This window comes from Branchiostoma lanceolatum, chromosome 13 (genome assembly GCF_035083965.1).
Source record: "Branchiostoma lanceolatum isolate klBraLanc5 chromosome 13, klBraLanc5.hap2, whole genome shotgun sequence".
Taxonomy (NCBI): Eukaryota; Metazoa; Chordata; class Leptocardii; order Amphioxiformes; family Branchiostomatidae; genus Branchiostoma; species Branchiostoma lanceolatum.
The window spans coordinates 17842533-17864351 of record NC_089734.1 but is presented as its reverse complement, the minus strand read 5'-3'; the positions used below and the strand labels follow the sequence as shown (position 1 = coordinate 17864351).

Sequence of the window (21819 nt, the reverse complement as noted above, 5' to 3'; positions counted from 1 at the left end):
AAACAATGGCGAAAGGTGACTAATTAACAGGTGAAATTTTTTGCTACAATTTTCGACCTGAAGAGACGTTATGCTCACTGCTGATATGACGTTTTTTTAACCTTTAAGGTGTCCATTTTTTATTTCACCAGCAGTTACAACATTCCATCCAGTTTCTTTACGCTTTTCACAATAACTGAAACACGAAAACACCAAAACACACGTACCAAAGTCATAACGCGCTTTCCGAGGTGATTCAGATATAATCAATACACATGAGTAAATGAAAGGAATGTGCTTACTCAAGCGTTAAACCTGGACTGCTCTCGGTCGTCACCACGTGAACAACTGTATACACTTCTTGATAGGTCGTTGAGTTTTCAGGACGCACTTGGACGCTGATGTTCACAACGGCACCCAAGGTACGAACTGGGAAATCAGTCGTCGGCTCGTACAGGAGCTGTCCCGGGTCTGTACCGTTCTTCTGCTGCCCAACTACGTGGCAACAATCTGCAGTGAATGGAGCAACAGCGTCAATGGTCATTAAAACGTAGGGATTGGTCACCATGCTGGCAATCTAAGACCGAAAGCTGTCTTGAAAATTTGCCTTTATGATGACAGTCATATAATACACATGCAAACTTATAGGCGGCTGTGATGTAGACGTCCTATAACGTAATTTTACGTAATCGTGCGATGAGCACGGGTCGGAAAATATTGGAATCCTTTCAATTGAATAATGATAGGAAGCGGTAAAAATGATGGACAAGTTGATACATTGCTAGATTAATGAAAATTATTGGCCGGTTAATAGTCTTTTGTACCTTTCTTGAGCACTTACCCAAATATGTCAGGTCATTAGCAAACACTTCAACCTCGCAAATAAATTTCCTATGATCTGCTGTGGTCGTGAGGAGGCCGACGTACTGAGCAAGTGTACCACGGCCGGAAACAGTCATGTCTGATTGGGATTGGGTGAAAGCTAAACCTCCAGCCACCAAGGTGTTTGCCGTTATCTGGGGAGAATTTCCCATGTACACGTCAAAAGGATTCAGAGATTCCCAGTGGTAGTCAGCTCGACGGTATATCATGATCCTGGTGAAAATGGTCAACAATGGGTAGAGATTGAATAAAGAGTACAGATGAATAAAGAAATATCTTCTAATGATTTGACGTGATATATAACTATAACTGTATATTTTACACTAGGACTTAACTTCAAATTGATATAATATTACATATATCATAATATTGATGATAAAGCAACGTGCATTTTAGTCTGATTTCATGCAGAATTCGACATGATATGACATTTATTAGAATCTTTTACTCGATACCAAACAGCTAAAAAAAACGTGGACAATAAGAGATGTTGCATATTATAGTAACATGACGGTTCTGGTAAAAGCAAACTTAGTAATTAATCCAGTTAAAATTTTAGAATATCAACCAGGTATGGTTGTTTGTGATTGAACGAGGAAAAAATCATTCTTTTTTTAATTCTATCTTCAGAACACACCTGTCAATCGGGTATGGATGACTCAGATCCACCATCCACCATTCATTCACAACTTGATCCAGTTCGAACAAGCACGTTCCCGGGTCCCCATCTATGACCATGTCAGGTGAGCCAGCGGCAGAAGAACTCGCCATCGCTGTGGCCTTACATCGAGCTAGGTTGACTGTGGTTACATCTTGTGGCGGTGCTGTAATTGTATGCAAAACGTCATGTTATGATTTGTCACGCATTTCTTCTTCGTTGACTTCTAACCATGGAAAAAGGCACAACTTATGACTGCATTTTTGTGTTTATGATAAATGTGCGCAGTGTTTTACATACGCTTTACACCCTCTAGAGATTAATGCAATGTCATTGTTTATTTTCTATGGTGTTTTTTTTTTCGTTGTTACCTTTTGAATAGTCCTGGCTATAATCATGCTAGCCAGCATTCAAATGTGAATTCAACATTGGATTTAATAAAAAATATAAATAAAGTAAAAGTTAAGCGCCAACACGTCTTACAAGGGGTCCGAAATTAAAAAATCGTCTGCAAAGGCAACATTTGTAAGCGAACGCGTGGTTTAAGGCGGGTCTGTCCTAGAAGTACAAAACGCAAACACAGTTCATCAGGACTTACGCAAGTCTAGCACTCGACATGCCCAGTCGTATGTAAATGCGGCGCTGTCAAGCACTCCTTCTGGGTCATAGGACATCCCAGCATCCACCAGAATGGCCCCGGTGGCCGGCACCGTTCTCAGGCTGCTGCCTACTGTGGCGACAACCGACCGGCGGGAAAACTCTATCCACGTCTGCGCAGTAGAAATAGAGACGTTTCCATTGAACCTCATGGTAACTCGTAACTAAAAGTGTAAAAAATACATACGTATTGTTAAAAAACACAGTATTGAGTTTTAGAAAGGTAAATGTAGTCAAAAGGAAAATTTGAATATATATGACTAGAAGAAAAGCTACATATCCACATCGGTCAATATCGTGGTCTATTTGACTAATAATGTTTCGACCCACAGATTACAGTGTTTTGCCTTTCTTGTGTTTCAAACTTAAGGCGCTGTTCGACTCACGTTGGGAGTATATCATTGTACAAAAACCCCTTAGTGGACCAATTCCAACTTCACAATATCTTGTGTATCCTACCGCTGCTAAACGTAAACCGGTATGACTCGGTTACCAGAACGCCTGTAAGAAGTTACCTTTTACCTAAATGCAAGCCACTGTCCTCATAAAGATTGAAGTCATGTCCTCTGGCTCTTTGGCTTAATTAAGGATTCTCATAAACCAGGAAAGCTTTTCCATTGTTAGATTGATTTTCTTGTATTGAAAGACAGATTTACATAAGTGCCGTCATTGACATACCTGTACCAAGTACAAGCCTGCTCCCATGGTATCTGCTGGCAAAAACAGTTCTATTTCATCGTCTTGGATTCCCTCTGGTAAGGTACTACACAAAGCTGGTCTAAGTGACTTGGGGCATATATCTTCACCCCAGACACTCCATTCAAGCTCCAACTGCAAGATAATTGATTTTGATTATGAAGAAAACCAGCTCAAAATCATCACCATAAACTAGAGATAAATATTAGCTGCTTCAGCAAATATTAACAGGTTTGCGTTTTAGGGTAACTTATGTGGGGGAAAGGTAACATTTCTAAGTAAGTAGTTGAAATACAGCATAATTCACTTCATCTCCCTCCCCTTGCAAGAAATGACTGTTTTGAAATGGACTGTTTTGTAAAAGCCACCCCCTTGGGAGAACGAAATCTTCCGGTGGTACATGAACATCCTTACTCTTAATCTGTCGCCATGACCCTTAATCCGACAGCACAGACCATATTCTGTCACCCTTTCTCTTAATCGGTCATCATCATTATCATTAATACATCATTGTAACCCTTAATCCGTCACCGTAGCCCTTACTCCGTCACCATCAGCCTTAATCCGTCACGAAAGTTTTAAATACCTCACTGTTGTCGTTAATCCGTCACCATAGTCAGTAATCCGACCTCATATTCATTAATGCGTCCCCACAACCCTTAATACGTCACTTTTGCCCTTAATACGTCATGATAATCTTTAATCCGTCAGGAAAGTCTTTAATCCGTCAGCGTTGCCCTTAATCCCCTCAACATAGCACTTAATCTTTCACCACAACCCTTAATACGTCACCATAGGCTTTAATCCATGACTCTTTCCCTTAATCCGTTACCATAAACCTTTAGCCGTCAAGCGTATCCTTTAATCCGCCATCGGAGACCCTAATCCGTCACCCTTTCTCTTAATCCGTCATCCTTATCATTAATCCATCACTGTAACCCTTAATCCATCATCCTAGCCCTTACTCCGTCACCATAAGCCTTAATCCGTCACGAAAGTCCTAAATATATATATACTTCACCGTTGCCGTTAATCCGTCACCATAGCCAATAATGCGACCCAATAATCCTTAATCCGTTCCCACAACCCTAAATACGTCACTCTTGCTCTTAATACGTCATGATAATCTTTAATCCGTCAGGAAAGTCTTTAATCCGTTAGCGTTGCCCTTAATCCCCTCAACATAGCACTTAATCCGTCACCACAACCCATTATCCATCACCACAAACCTTTATCCATCAGCGTGTCCTTAAATCCACCATCAGAGACCATAATCCGTCACCCTTTCCCTTAATCTGTCATCCTTACCCTTAATCCGTCACCATAACCCTTAATCCGACAACATAACCCTTAATTCGATACATTTAATCAATCACAATAGTCAATGATCCATCCCCATAACCCTTAATACGTCACCGTAACCCTTGATTCGTCAGTCTTGCCCTGTATACGTCATAACAATCTTTAATCTGTCAGGAAAGCCTTTAGTCCCTCAACCTTTCCCCTTATCCCGTCACCATAGTACTTAATCCGTCACCATAACCCTTAATCTGTCACCATAGCCCTTAGTCCGATACCCTTGCCCTTAATCCGTCACCATAAACCTTAATCCGTCACCGTAACCCTTGGTCCGTCACTCTTGCCATGTATACGTCATAATCTTTAAGCATGAAAATAAAGATATTACACACACATAAACATGCATTTCTTCGGTTACACTCTGACGCAGTACATTGGCGTGTGCATTCCAAGGCCACCGACTCCTGTACTGTTGACCCAAACATGTCCAGACAGAATAGGTATCAGTTAACTTCCCATGTGCCGCCGCAAGCAGACTGTCCTTGAAACAGGGCCAGGCTGCCAATTACAGGCACAAGGTCACAGAGAAGTGGGAACAAAGAACCCTTTTCAATTTGGTTATTTGGTGGCTGGTTTCTGGTGCAGCAGTGTTGATCAAAACGAAGATGCGAATGGATACAGAAAAGGTGTGTGAACCCTTTCCATTTCTATCTATATACTACCTGGCTATAAGAACGAATTGTACTTTGGTAGAGCCTAGAGTTTCTAGTAAGAGTACGTATGTCTTGTTTGTTACCCTTACTGTTCATTTTGTCGCTGACGTCACATGTAGTCTACTTTCACTACATGGCGTGACCTCGACCTCAGTGTTGTTTCGTCTTAAACTGTTTTGAATATTAACATTGCATCTCTAGATCATATAACTGATTGGTCAGTTCAGTTGTGTAACCACTCCCAAAATGTAAAAAAAAGTTGATGTCCGTATAAATATGTTTGACAGGTCTAGAGACGGCCCACTCTCCCAGAAGCAAGCGACGAACCTGAACCTGGGCGGCAGGGCCGACACCGCGAAGGTAAACCGCCGCAGAATACAATCCACACACGCTCGCGGTGTTACTGGGTCTTGGAGGAACTATGAATAGCAGGGTAAGCAGAAACCTACCTTTTTGGCAAACGATTGGCTGAAGCTCTTCTGTTTTTGAACATGCAGCAGAGTTAAGAATACAAATCAACCTGGTGCTGAATTTTAAGAATTGAGAAACTATATTCTGTATTTACAGTCGTACGGCGATCGCACTAAGGCCCCCATTCAACTAGACGGCGATCGCGCTGCGACTGTGCTGCGACCTAAGTTGGATTTGTGTAATCATTGACTTCATGCTTGGGATATCATGCAGAATGTAGATGTCTGACTGAAAGGACAACAAAATACACAAGGCGTAAAATTACTCGTTTATAATAATCAATGAAATTCAGTGAGCGTTCTGTCAAATCTAAGGTCGCAGTGAGGTCGCCACCTCCAGTTTTTAGGTCGCAGTAGGGTCGCCACCCCAGTGGTTTTGGGGTATACGTAGTATAATATCGGATCGTATGGCAAATCATTACATGAATTATGTCTGCAAGATCTATTCGTTTCAAAGATAAAGCGTATTGTTCTGTCGGTAGACTTGATTGATGGCCGGGTTATACAACAATCTTTATTGACACAACAAAAGTACAGCGACTTTCGTAAGGTGAACTTTATCTATACATACATACAAACTATAACTTTTACGAAAGCCCTGTGATCATGGAATAGTCAATGATCATCCAACAATCCGTCATAAATTTATGTGATGATTCCCCCAACCTTACCTTTCATTTGATGTATTGTTTAATATCAACTTGCAACATATATGTATATATCAATACCGTAATTCTTGTTTGTCAACTGGAACTTAATTTTAGCTGGTTTAACGGTCATTAGTCAACAGCTAAAATGTTATCACTGCAAATTTTTCATCACTAATGTTTGAGACAGTAATGTTTGTTCCCACTGTTAGAATTAAGTACCGTGACCTACTCCATTTTCCCCAAACCGCTATATTTTCTTGCCGCTATATTAAAGTGAGTAACCCATTGAGGCGAACGCGTGTCCGGGGTGGTTTCTGGCGCAATCTAGTCCCAGTTCAATTCAGTGCACACGTCGCGTGCACTGCGAAACTGTGATACTTTTTAATGATATGAAATAAACCAAATCATCAATCTGTGTTGTTTGAGAAAATAGCGAAAGTAACACCGAATGTTGAAAACTTCAAATGCCCCACTTCGACTAGTGGCACTTTTTATTTTCCATTGTTTATAAAGAGCAAGTTAACCCCGCCCTGTATCAGTAACGCTGATTTAGAACATCGCCTCCTATTCCCATGTTAAAACTTATTTCAAAAAGCTGAAGGCACAGGTATAATCGATCACATTATGAATGACCTTTGAAATTAATTTATCAGGTGTGTCCCGTTGAGCTGTGACAAGAAGATAGATCAGGTATCCCCCGTGCCGATTTGTATATAGCATATGCACTATTCCCCGCACACCGAGAGTTTCCACTGAACATGTCTTTGATAGTTCCGACTTGGCAAGTGTGCGTAACTTTGTTTGCCATGATCGACAGTTGCGTAGTTTCTTTTTAAGCAAAATAGTTTGAAATTCTCACCATGACCTTCGGCGACAGTAAGCTAGACGGATCCATTCCACGCAAGTATTTACATCCATGCCCCACATCCTCCTTAGAGCGACCTGTCGCGGTAAGGTTACTGTCGTCTGCAAGGTTGCTATGGCGACGCCAGGCGGGCGGAAGCAGTAGAGATGTTTGTATGTTGAACCTGGTACCCCGGGTTAAGTAGCTGTCCCTTAGAGTATTTACAGACGGGCATGTGTAAAACAGCCGGTATTTAAGTTTTAAACTTGTCACTTTAATGAGAAGAATTACACGTATTTAGTTAACCCCTTGTTGTTCATGTCCCTGTATTTCTGTCCCAAAACATGTGTAACATAAATCATCTGGAGGACATGGTATTAAGAAAAAAACGACAAAACTAATTTACATGAGTCATACTATATGATCATCTATATTCCTCTTCTGATCATGATCCGTAAATGTTGTCACGTGTAATCCAGACGGAGAGATACACATAGGATATCAAATATCTTCTCTAATTCAGTCGTCAAACTGTGTGACCCAATGTCATACAGTTCATTGAAATGTCACTTTTGAGATATCCCTATACCTGTTGACACAACCCTTGAGGTCAGCCTTGTTTAAGGATCCTGATCCTCATGTCTGTAAATTTGCATCGTCAAGAGAACGCAGCTGATTCAGCATTAGGTAACAGGTTTCTAGAACTGACAGTTTACTTTAAAGTCGCGGCTGAGTGTGGGTCACCAGCCATGACCCTGCCGGTCAGTCTTTCAGACAGCAAAAATAACTACTGGGGATATGCTGTCACTGTTAAGTGTTATCACAGGAAAGTCAAAATAGCGGTGACCTTACAAGCAGTTTGTTTACTCAGTCATGGACAAGTTCTAAATGTTTATATATGCATTATTATAAACGGTTCTAATGTTATGTTTCCTCTCAATCGTACTTTTCGATAAAGAGCCAACGGGCTTTGTTCTGTCCGCGGCCAATTTTTGATAAATGCCATTTAGAACAATTCGGATGATGATTGGTAGCGATACCATCGTAGCAGATCATGTTGCAGATCATATTCGTCATATTCGTCAGTCAGATGATAGCTTTATATTTCCCAGCTGCTCATACCTGCTCAACTATACTGGATATTCCTAATATATGTTTCCTTCCGTCACAGCATGCAGCAGACCTTGGTGGAAACTGGTAGGAATAAATACAAGCTGTGTACCAGCTTCAGATGTCTGATCCCTCACAGCTGGCTGGCATGGGGTGAAAGATGTCAAAGGAAGTACAGGAAGGTGAAGAGATTTTCTTATATTGTTTGTTGTTAATCAGATTTTGACTTTTGTTAAAATTATTTTTAAAACGGCTCATGTGACAACATCGTTGGAAAGGTCAATTATCAACTATAGAAACCTATTTGACATGAATTATTACATTTTTGCCTCCAGCTTGCCATACATAATATAAGAAGAGTAAGTTAGTGTGTCATATACGTGTACTAAATCAGATTGTAGTATTTTCTTTAAACCGTAGAAATTTTAACATTAATTTACTTAACTCTCTCAGACCACGAAGGTTCATCAAAACGTTTGCTTTGTCCCAAGATACAATATCATCAATATTTATGTTCGAATTCTCCACAGAACTGATCAACCATCTACTTCTACAGTCGCCAAGAACATGAGGGAGGAAGGCCACAGGGGATGCCTGACCAGCATCAGAGCCGTGTGCAGCCAAATGATTGCGCTGTTACAGCCAGAGAAAAGCTGACACGATTTAGAGAATTCACACGCTGACGTGCACATGTTGTCCACGTCATTTGATCTAAACGAAGATGTATTGTCTATACTATTGTTTATTTTATTGTGCGACTTTTAGTGGCTGATTTTGCATGTATATCAAAGAAAATACAAGTGTTAACCTCGCCGATGACAGCTCAAATCAAACCGAATGTACGAATAATGGAAACACCATTCAAATGTGTATGCAATTGCAATAAGAAGTAACAGTAACATTTTACTCCGTCACATAATGTCCAAGAAGTTTCAGTGCAACTCCTTACCGAATTTGCAACGGTACTGTAAAATTAGTCTGCTATTGTTGTGCCATAATTGTTATTCTTTGACATCTTTGACGGGTATTCGTTTGTTAAAGTGGACTGCAGCGAAGCGATAAAGTAATCAATGTTGTGTCAGCAGAGTAAGACAGTAGAAAGACAAGAGATTTCAAAGGCAAGGAAGTTTAGGTCAAAAGAGCAACAGAGACCTTCAGTAAGGATCGTAGTAACTAGAGATAAATATTAGCTTGTTCAGCAAATATGAACAGGTTTGCGTTTCAGTGTAACTAATTTGGGGGGAAATGAACATAACTAGAAAGGTAACAGTTGTAAAGTAAATAGTTGAATACGTCATATTTCATTTCATCTCTATCCCCTGCAAAATCTTAAAAACTGACTAAAACCCACCCCCTTGGGAGAATGTACTTTTCCGGTGGTACCTTCAGTTGAAAAGAACATTTTCAATAAAACATTTTGCATAATTACCCCACTTTTGAATTTCACGTAAGAAAGAAGTGGGGTAAGTTTGGGTCCCTTAGCAGCTTGCTACGGAACTGCAGGGGTGTTTTTGTTAAGAAATCTTTCAAACAGGATTGCAGAATACAGTAACGATATATCACCATGCAATATGGTGTGCAGGAAGCTTAGACAAAGATGTACATTATTTGAAGAAGCTGTCATCTGCGCTGCATGGTGGTTTGTGAAGTGAATCCGTCACTATTGCCCTTAATCCGTTATCATAAACATTAATATGTCAGCAGAGACCCAAGTCTGTCACCCTTGCCCATTATCTGTCACGAAAGCCTTTAATCCCTCAGCGTTGCACTTATCCCGTCATCATAGCTCTTAATCTCTCACCATCATCCTTAAACCGTCACCATAGCCCTTAATCCGCGACCTTTGCCCTTAATCCGTCACCACAATCCTTAATCCGTCGCCCTTTCACTTAATCTGTAATCGTTCCTCTTAATCCGTCATCCTTGCCCTTATCTGTAATTATTTCCCTTAATCTGCCATCATCACCCTTAATCCGTCACCTTAGTCCTTAATCCGTTACCCTTTCCCTTAATCTGTACTCATTTCCCTTAATCCGCCATTCTTACCATTAGTTCGTCGCCTTAGTCTTTACTCTGTTACCCTTTGCCTTAATCTGTACTCATTTCCCTTAATCCGCCATCCTTACCCTTAATCTGTCAATTTATCCCTTAATCCGTCACCCTAGCCCTTAATCCGTTGCCCTTGACCTTCATCAGCCATCCTTCCCCTTAATCCGTCACCATCACCCTTAAACCGTCACCATAGCCCTTAATCCGCGACCTTTGCCCTTAATCCGTCACCACAATCCTTAATCCATCACCCTTTCACTCAATCTGTAATCATTCCTCTTTAATCCGTCATCCTTGCCCTTAATCTGTAATAATTTCCCTTAATCTGCCATCCTTACCCTTAATCCGTCGCCTTAGTCCTTAACCCGTTACCCTTTGCCTTGATCTGTAATCATTTCCCTTAATCCGCCATCCTTACCCTTAATTCATCAACTTAGCCCTTAATCCGTTACCCTTTCCCATAATCTGTACTTATTTCCCTTAATCCGCAATCCTTACCCTTAATTTGTCACTTTATCCCTTAATCCGTCACCCTAGCCCTTAATCCGTTGCCCTTGACCTTCATCAGCCATCCTTGCTCTTAATTCGTCACCATCACCCTTAAACCATCATTATAGCCCTTAATCCGCGACCTTTGTCATTAATCCGTCACCACAATCCTTAATCCGTCACCCTTTCGCTTAATCTGTAATCACTTCCCTTAATCCGTCATCTTTACCCTTAATCTGCCACCTTAGTCCTTAACCCGTTACCTTTCCCTTAAGCTGTAATCATTTCCCCTTATCCGTCATCCTTACCCTCAAACAGTAATCATTTCCCTTAATCTGCCATCATTACCCTTAATCCGTCACCTTAGTTCTTAATCCGTTACCCTTTCCCTTAATCTGTACTCATTTCCCTTAATCCGCCATCCTTACCCTTAATCTGTCACCTTATCCCTTCATCCGTCACCCTGGCCCTTAATCCGTTGCCCTTGACCTTCATCATCCATCCTTTCTCTTAATCCGTCTCCATAACCCTTAATTTGTCACGGAAGCCTTGATTCCTCACAGTGGTTGCCCTCAATCAGTCACCCTTGCCCCTAGTCCGTCGCCATAACCCTTAATCCGTCACCATAGCTGTTAATCTGTCACCCGATAACCTAATCCGTCACCTTTTCCCTTAATCTGTCATCCTTACCCTTTATCCGTCACCATAACCTTAATCCATAACCCTAGCCCTTAATCCGTTACCCTTGCCCTTAATCCATCGTCAATGTTACATCTTGTTCTGACAAAATTTTAGGTCTTTTAGGCAATATAGTATATAGATATAGACCACAAATGGTATGACATGTTAGCAAAGTTGGGATGGTGCCATTGTGATGGAAACTTTGACTGGGTATCAATTTTAAGCCCTGTTTCCGAGGCTTAATGACTTCTCCAGGCACAGCAACATGGATGCACCCATGGGAGTATCAGTTACAGGGTACTCGTCTGGTGCAGTCACAGTCTAGTACCGCGGCCACAGTGTCTAGATGTATGAGAACAAAGGGCATGTCTTGTGTTAGAAAACAACTCATTTCTAGCGATAATATGGAGATTTCTAACCTCTGATCGAAAGTTGTGACAACATGGTGAGCAAGAAGGGATGTATCACCCCCATGTCAGCAGTGGAAACAACAACGGGGAAGCACGGCCAGAAGAGACTGAAGAATATGGACTGTTTGAAAATAGCAATACAAGACGTTTGTTCATTAATCTCCAAGGCAGGAAAAGTTGTTGCACGTTCCGCAGACAGGACTCGACTATGGAAATTTAGATTCTGAGACTGGAAGGACAAATAACACCGGAGCCGATCTGTACAGAACCAAGGTAAGAGGCGTCTGTTTCTGTTTTTGTGCAGGTAGGTCTTTTCAGATTTTATGTTAACGTTACGCTTTTGTGGTCATTTCAGATACCTTTAATGGCAAGGTAGAGATTTCGGCAAGTAGCCATTTTCGAAACCATCTCGACGTATGTTTGATATTCAGAATTGCTGATAAAAGTGTTATTGAAACTTTTTAGGTTTGATGAAAAATGAGCAATAACTTAGCAGCCTAGAATTTAGAAATACGTCGCATTCATCCACGTTTCAAAATCATGTGCCATACAAACGTTGAAATTCCAGAACTAATTCTAGTATGTCCCATGTCCACGTATAAGAACTCATTCCAATACAACTTATTTGTACACGTTTAAAAATCTACATCCCCGACAAATGTAGACTGTTACGGTAGAAAAACTACAAATGTAGAAAAGAATGATACGTCGCACTCGTCCACGTATGAAAATCATACGCCTGACAGATGTAGAAATTCCAAAACTAATTCCAAAATCTCACCCCCGACAAATGTAGCATTAACTGAAGAAAAGTACAAATGTACAAAAAACAGTACGTCCCATCGTCCACGTATGAAAACCATAAATCATATGCCCGAAAAACGTAGAAATGCAATTCTAGTACATCTTTTTGTCAAGTATGAAAATGTGCACCCCCCCCCGACAAATTAATTTAGAATTAGTTGTGTAGTTAGAAAACATTATACGTCGCATGTATCATCCACGTATTGAAATTTTACGCCTGACAAACGTAAAAATTCCAAAACTAGTTCCAGTACATCTCATTTGTCCACGTTTGAAAACCTCAACCCTCGACAATTGTAGAATTAGCTGAAGATAAATTAAAAATGTAGAAAAATGATACGTCGCATTTGTCCACGTGTAAAAACCATAAAAAACTAGAAAGGCAACATTTGCGGGAGTAAATGCAACATGTTTCGCCCATTTCCCTCCCCACGCAAAAAGCGACTGTGGCATAGAGGCTAACGTTTGATGTAACGGGGGTTGCCCGAACTTAGGACGCGCCCTGACTTAGGACGGACTTTTTAGTGATCTTGTTATGCATAAGTACGCCGTGTTTGTGTCCACTGACTATGCTCATAAGGAAGATAAATAAACCACGTCCATGCACATAATTTTTATTTGCATTCAAAACATATGTGTACATATTCATTTCTTGTTTTGTCGAGAATAGTATTTTGACAATAATGATGGCAACGCTGAGTAGAGGGTCACTGCGTAGCTAGACGGCCCGACACCTAAATATACGACCTGTGCCAAGCAAATATACAACTATCATACACATAAGAAACATAACTTCATAAAACACAAAAATTGGGTCTTAAAGTGTTTCTTGAGAAGAAAACCGACCAAAGAAAACAACATAAACATCGCTGCCGTCTGGCAACGTTGTTTTCCCGCCATTTTGGGGGGCCGCGATGGACGGCGATTCAACGCACAGCTTTGTAACGCTCTAACATGTGATTGGTACCGTCTATGAAAAGGAAACTGAATACAGAGATGGCGAAGATATTTCCCAATAAGTAGACGGAGTATTGTTGATGTAAGCGGTGTCGTTTTTTCGTAATGATTTTGTAAGTCGGGTCGCATGCAAGACGTACGCCGGGCCGCGCGCAAAGTGCGTAGTAGCCTATTTCCCGCCAAAACGAGAGCTGGGATGCGCTAGATATAGCCCTTCTCACATGACGTTAGAAGTGCACACAGTCAAAATTTTCCGGTCAAAAGAAAGCTAGAATATAGCAGACTTCAAGCCTTATTTACATTTCCCTAACTTCATCACCAACTTCCGAAGAGAGCAAAATTACCAAAGCGTACTAAGTTAGGCACACTATCTGGCGTAGCACTAAATCAGAAAGTACATTCGTGAAAACGTCTCACAGCGTTTGCCGCTTGTAACTCGGAGCGTAAAGGGCCCATGAACATTATGAATACATTTCTTGTCCATGTATGTTCTTTAGATGAATGTGTTCAAAATTCATTCATTAAAACATGACCATTCTCTAGAACCAGCAATGGAGCGCCGTGAGTTCGAGCGCTTAAAAAAACGTCCTATGTTTGGGCGACTCCCGTTATGTCTGCAATTTTGGTATTTGAATGAATAATTGAATTGAAGACCAGTCAGAAATGGATCTCTCCCAATTTGAAACCCTATGCATGGATGGGCTCTTCCAGGCACCCATATTCATATGCTATTATTTTTTTAGTACAACGCTACGCCACATATTTTGTTTAATGCGCTATCGATCAGCGCCGATATTCAAGACTTCCCCGTGGCCCGATAGTGTAGACATGTAACAGGGGTTTACGCAAGGAGGTTGAAAATTCTTACTGATTTACGTCATTTTTAGCAAAAAAACTTTAAACAACTACTCAAAGCAAGCTCAACGTAAATTTTCACGCACTTCACAACTCTCTATTGTTAATGTTAATGTTATTGTCAACGTCCCGACACGGAATGTTTCCTAAGGTGGGAAACGTTGGATACTTTGTGTGCACTATTGAGCGCACTAGTGTCCAATCTTGGTGACAGAGGGGTAGAAAATTTGTGTACATAGCGAGGAAATGGCAGGTTTTACCATAGTGTCCAAGCTTGCAAACTTGTAGAAATCTTTGTTTCCATGCAGTGTTTAAATAAGAAAAACACCGTGTGTGTCGAAAAATACCACCAGAAAAGTTTAATTTGAACTTTCTCAATTGCACTTACATAACTTCAGTAGGACACAACAATAAATTACAACACAAGGATGTGAGCCAGGGAGTAGTGAAGTTGTGTCTGCACCTGTCAGAATACTAGTAGTGCCCCTAATTAAATTGACTATTTCAACCAATCAGGTTGAGCTTGATAAATCTGCGCTCTCTCATTGGCTGACCGAATTAGTCAGCCCGGCCAGATGAATAAAGATGTGACCTAAAGGTCAGTGACCCCATATGAGGAAAATAGCCGATCTTCTTCCCAAAACACCCTCTAAAATCGTATTTCGAAGTATTGTATGCCAAAAGTGCGAATGGGATTCTTGAAATATTTGTTCAATGTACACCATAGCAAATTTCAGGTCATTTGGATGTATTTCCAGAGCACAGGAGGCCAAAATGTACGTTTTTGGTCAGAAAAACCTCAATAAAATCACGTTCAAGGTCAATATCGAAAAAAATAAAAAAAAGGCTCCCAGGGTATTTACCCACTCTACATGTATACCAAATTTCAGCTCAGTTGGTGCAGGGACGACCGAGCTGAGTCGATTACAAGATTTGACAGGAGAAAGAAACCATACGAACACAATATATTTCGCCCAACAGTATGTTGGGCTCAACATAATTACAAATGTAGAAAAAAAGGATACGTCGCATTCGTCCAATTCTTAAAGTATCAGTTATACCCCCATTCCACTTGGACGGCGCTTTCGCCGTGCTCTCACGGCGACATAAGGACCCCATTCGAAGTCACAACACGGTTACGGGGGGGCAAATGACCCATATCTTTAGTTCGAAATATTTCGAAATATGAAATAAACCTATCTGGCTATCTATATTTCAAATCTATTCAAAAAAATGATCTCTTTTGACAGTCACTTTCGATATGTTTGCAAATGATCAGAACAACTTCTGAAACATAGTATTCTCGTATTTCCTTATGTTAGAAACATTTATGAATACTTATAAAGATTTGTAATTAATAAAACAATAATTCGAAGATATAATAAATACCATTAAAAAAACGTAAAATTGACCAGATCGCCGTGAGAGTGCCGAACTCCTGGAAAACGTGCTCAAGTGGAATCTCTACGGCGACCCAAAATCTCAAATGCAGCAACCTTTTATGAGCGACCAAAGATTTCACAGATAACTCAACGGAATGGGTGCCTAAATTAGTAAAAGTCCGTCAAAACTACCTGCACAACTCCAATTTTACCCGTGCTAGCATGCAGATTTTGAGCCCTACACATACACTCTTCACTCACCTTAGTTACAGGATAAGAGGTCAAATTCCTAGGGACCCAAAATTGTGAAATTGCTTATCAGTTTCACGCATATTTAACTCCAAATGTTGTTTTCCTAGCTAAAGATAAAATTAGTACAATTTTACCTGTACTAAAATGCGAATTTCGAGCCCTATTTTTTTAATCGAACTCCAAAACCTTGAAGTAAGTATAACACGCCATATTCGTAGGTACTAAGAAATATGTCAAACAGCTTATCAGTGTCACATACATTCTAAATTTTGTTTCCCTGTGGCTGTAGGACCTAGCAACTACATGACTAACACGCCACCGCCAACTACTTTGAGAAAGAAAAGCCAATCATGATTTTGGAATAGTCTAATTCAAGTCAATAATTCAAGAGGTTAAATCGACCGAAGCTGTCTACCGTCTTCAGAGACGACAAGAACCAAAGAAGAGAGCATTCAGGTTGATATATTTCTGCATGTTTTTTCTCGATCCCTGCACAGGTCGCCTATACCGGACTACAAGGTCATCCGGGGCACCGGGTATCCACGTGCACTAGGGAAGAACAATCCAGGCCTGGAACAATCTGGCCGTTTCCCACACAGACTCTCGCCGCAGCAGGGGAGGTCGCCGGAGACCTTCCACTACCGGACCAGCATCAGAGCCGTGTTTCAATGATTGTGCTGTTACAACCAGACATTACCTGACACGATTTAGAGAATCCACACACTGGCGTGCACATGTTGTCCACTTTATTTGATTCAAACGAATACGTATTGTCTATTTTGTTGTTTATTTTAGTGTGCAAGTTTTAGAAGCTGATTTTGCATGTATAACGTTATGAAAGAAAATACAGGTGATTAACCTCGTCGACGACAGTTTAAATCAAACCGGATGTACGAATGGTAGAAACCCAATACAAATGTGTATGCAATTGCAAGCTGCAGTAACATTTCACTCCGTCACTTACGTCGAAGAAGTTACAGTGCAACTCCTTACCAAACTTGGAACGGTTACTTTAGAATTAGTCTGCTATTGTTGTGCTATAATTCTTTGACGGTTATTCATTTGTTTAAGTGAACTGCAGCGAAGAGATAAAGTAACCAATGTTGTGTGAGCAGAGTAAGACAGGAGACGAGAGATTTGTAAAACTAGGAAGTTAAGGTCAAGAGAGCAATAGAGACATTCAGTAATTAATAAGGATCGTAGTAAGCCAACATTATGAAGTCACAATCAGTCAGTGTTATAACGTTTACGTCTCCCTTGGTAAGTATGCGGGAATCCTTGTCTCTGTGTCATTTCTTTATCCTTGATGTGGTCGTCTTCAAATCGGCATCTAAAAGAAACCGTATTTATACATCGGCCATTCTTTATTGTAAGAAGGAAAGGGTCTTAACTTCTTAAGTATTCACCATTTCAAAGTTGACTTAATTTTATTCCAAAAGCTAATTGGCCATCTCACCATTAAACAAACTTATCGTTCATGGTTTTTGTGGCTGTCGTCCCTACATCTCTGACAAGACCACAACTGCCATGTTCTTTAAGATCACGTCTCCTACACTTTCTAATTTAACATCACATTAAATAACAAATCTATATTAACCCTCTATCGTTGGGGATCTTGTCGTCCCTTACTTTTCGACAAGATCACAACAACATGATGCTCAGTGGACCTTGCTCGTCCTTTAGTACAGTGGGCCTTGTGTCCATTTGTGCCAACGGCAAGGTCACAACACCACCACACTAATAACATTCATCTCTTACACCTAACATAAGTGGTAAAACTACCCCTCCGGTCAAAATGGTCACACCCAACCCAAAACTAGGAAAAATATTGGAAACCAACATTAGCGACAAAAACCAACCCTAATATTATTGATTACAACACTTTCTAATCCAGCATCACATTAAATAACAAATCTTTATTAACCCTCTATCGTTTGGGAACTTGTCGTCCCTTACTTTTCGACAAGACCACAACAACATGATGCTCAGTGGACCTTGCTCGTCCTTTAGTACAGTGGGCCTTGTGTCCATTTGTGCCAACGGCAAGGTCACAACACCACCACACTAATAACATTCATCTCTTACACCTACATTCATCTCTAACACCTAAAATATAAAAAAAACTACCCCTCCGGTCAAAATGGTCACACCCAACCCAAAACTAGGAAAAATATAGGGAACCAACATTAGCGACAAAAACCACCCCCCCCCCAATATTATCAATTCCAACACTTTCTAATCCAACATCACATTAAATAACAAATCTATATTAACCCTCTGTCGTTGGGGATCTTGTCGTCCCTTACTTTTCGACAAGATCACAACAACATGGTGCTCAGTGGACCTTGCTCGTCCTTTAGTACAGTGGGCCTTGTGTCTATTTGTGCCAACGGCAAGGTCACAACACCACCACACTAATAACATTCATCTATCACACCCACACATTAGTGAAAAAACATCCCTCCAGTAAAAATGGTCACACCAAACCCAAAGCAAGAAAACATTAGCAAGAAAACAAAAAAAAAGAAAACTAGCAAGAAAAACACCCCTCCGTCAAAATAGTCACACCCAACATTAGCGAAAAGAAACACCCCTCCCAATAAAATGATCACATCCAACATGGCCGCCCCCTTCCTTGGATGCAAAAACAGAACAGGTTTTGCTATCGCAAACCTGTAATTAGCCAACATTATGAAGTCACAATCAGTCAGTTTTATAACGGAAGTGTGCACCTTGCTAAGTGTGAGGGAATCCTTGTTTCTGTGTCATTTCTTTATCATTGATGTGGTCGTAAACTAACATTAGCAACAAAAACCATCCCTCCGATCAATCACGCCCAATATTACTGACTCCAACAATTTCTAATCCAACATCACATTAAATAACAAATCTATATTAACCCTCTATCGTTGGGGATCTTGTCGTCCCTTACTTTTCGACAAGACCACAACAATATGATGCTCAGTGGACCTTGCTCGTCCTTTAGTACAGTGGGCCTTGTGTCCATTTGTGCCAACGGCAAAGTCACAACACCACCACACTAATAACATTCATCTCTTAATCATAAAATGAGTGGCAAAAACCACCCCTCCGGTCAAAATGGTCGCACCTAACCCAAAACTAGGAAAGATATAGGGAACCAACATTAGTGACAAAAACCACCCCAAATATCATCGATTCCAACACTTTCTAATCCAACATCACATTCAATAGCAAATCTATATTAACCCTCTATCGTTGGGGATCTTGTCGTCCCTTACTTTTCGACAAGACCACAACAACATGATGCTCAGTGGACCTTGCTCGTCCTTTAGTACAGTGGGCCTTGTGTCCATTTGTGCCAACGGCAAAGTCACAACACCACCACACTAATAACATTAATCTCTTACACCTAAAATGAGTGGCAAAAACCACCCCTCCGGTCAAAATTGTCGCACCTAACCCGAAACCATGAAAGATATAGGGAACCAACATTAGCGACAAAAACCACCCCAATATTGTCGATTCCAACACTTTCTAATCCAACATCACATTAAATAACAAATCTTTATTAACCCTCGGCCTCTATCGTTGGGGATCTTGTCGTCCCTTACTTTTCGACAAGACCACAACAACATGATGCTCAGTGGACCTTGCTCGTCCTTTAGTACAGTGGGCCTTGTGTCCATTTGTGCCAACGGCAAAGTCACAACACCACCACACTAATAACATTCCTCTTTTACACCTAACATTAGTGGCAAAAAACACCCCTCCGGTCAAAATGGTCACACCTAACCTGAAATTAGGAAAAATATAGGGAACCAGCATTAGCGACAAAAACCACCCCCAATATTGTCGATTCAAACACTTTCTAATCCAACATCACATTAAATAACAAATCTATATTAACCCTCTATCGTTGGGGATCTTGTCGTCCCTTACTTTTCGACAAGACCACAACAACATGATGCTCAGTGGACCTTGCTCGTCCTTTAGTACAGTGGGCCTTGTGTCCATTTGTGCCAACGGCAAAGTCACAAAACTACCACACTAATAACTTCCATCTATCACACCCACACACTAGTGAAAAACACATCCCTCCAGTAAACATGGTCACACTCAACCCACAGCAAGAAAAAAATTAGCAAGAACACACAAAAAAAGAAAACTAGCAAGAAAAACACCCCTCCGTCAAAATAGTCACACCCAACATTAGCGACAAAAAACACCCCTCCCAATAAAATGGTCACATCCAACATGGCGGCCCCCATCCTTGGATGCAAAAACAGAACAGGTTTTGCTATCGCAAACCTGTAACTACCACATCTTATCATAGTAGCCTTATGGGGTCAGCCACTATGCTGAGTGCACCTCGTTCAGTACAGAACGCACCAAATCGAATTGTTTCTTTGTTACCTCAAGAGCTAAGCGCATACAAAATATCATGACAATTTAAGTTCACCCACAACGCTACAAGATTACAAACTCACAAACACTACAGATATAAAACATTTTGCAAAGGTATTAAAAATGTTGATGCAGAAGTGGTATATTTTGCCTCACTTAATGTTGACGTTGTTGTATAGATGTTCACTCACCTCGTAGTCTTTAGAACATTCAGAAATTGACAGAAGGCCGTGTATAGTGACATTGCCGCCACGATGAACAGCAAGGGGGCTACTTTTGCTGCAGAAAGAAATCGTACCTTGATATTTGTTTGTTCAATGTAGATATACAGAGGGTGGCACAATAAAGTTTGCCTGCCGAACCTATTGTTGTAATCAGAGAACCCCACATGTGTACTATACTATATCTTCATAGATCACATGCCTATTTTCATTTCATCAGTTTTATTAATTTGTCTTTTACATCTCCTTTGTTTGAGTGAGATTGTCGCACCTCAGTCAAACCTCTGACTGGCATACGCAAGTGAGGCACTGCAACTTCAGAATTAGACAAATAAAGATATGAAATATGGAGATATGCAATTGCACAATCATCATGAGCACTTTCAGAATTTTCTACTGAAATTGCTAAAAATGGATCAAGCCAAAGCGTAGCCGATATAGAAAGAAAATGTATGATGTACTTTTAAATATAGTCACATTTGGAGTTTCGTGCTGGCATTTCACGAAAGGCGGTGGAAGACCTTTGGCCCAACATAGAAGGCTGTCTTTATTAGCTATTAATAGTATTGAATTTAAAATAGAATTAAAGAGGACATGAAGAAAAAAGGTAAAGATAGTAACTTGCGAATTCCTTCATGAAAGTCAACTTTTGCAGAGCAACTCTGGTTGCTAGCTGTCGGTGTTTGTTCATTATGAACTTGAACTTCGCAGCCGGTGTGAACGATGTGGCAAGGTGCAGTGTCCGGTGGAGCGACTGAAAACATTGAGTACATTAGATGAACACATCGCAAATAAATTAAAACAAATGTGTTACTATTTGTATAGCAAAACTAAGAGTTAACGCAGATGACTGTTTTCGCATAAATGTTTGCGTCATTATAGAATGTTTTTATACGAAACTGCAAAATAAGGATTATCTTGGTACATAACCATTTATCTCCGTCGTTAAAACCATCGTTGTTCTTATGGTTATTATGGGAGAAGATTTAACCTGAAAGGTAACTCGACACGCCGTTGCCCTTCACAAAATGACAGGAATATATAAAACATACTCATAACGCCAAAGAAGGAGACCTCTCTGAGGCGTGGTGGATATCCAGTGTGAGTGTCCACTCTCATCCTCAGGTGCTGACCAACAAAGTCAACGTCGAAATCTTGCTGAGTTCTGATCCCCGCCTGCACCGTGTCATAACTGTTCGCGACTTCCCAAGCATACGGGGCACGCTGTGAACTTGAATGAAGAGAAGATCTGTCATTGTCCCTGCGTATTGATGTTTCTTTACAATTTTCTTCCTTCTAACCACTTCCATTGGTCTACATTGGGTATACCAGACCCACTCAGTTTTGATATGCTTAAACATGATGTCTAAAATGA

General features: G+C 40.6%; 1 long non-coding RNA gene across 1 annotated transcript; it reads left to right on the top strand.

Annotated features, from left to right (window-relative positions):
- The first annotated feature begins 4712 nt into the window (after positions 1 to 4712).
- On the top strand, positions 4713 to 8774 carry LOC136447959 (uncharacterized). The gene is made up of 4 exons (XR_010757806.1): positions 4713 to 4857; positions 5172 to 5317; positions 8020 to 8140; positions 8489 to 8774. It is a non-coding gene; the product is annotated as an uncharacterized lncRNA (long non-coding RNA).
- Positions 8775 to 21819: the final 13045 nt, after the last annotated feature.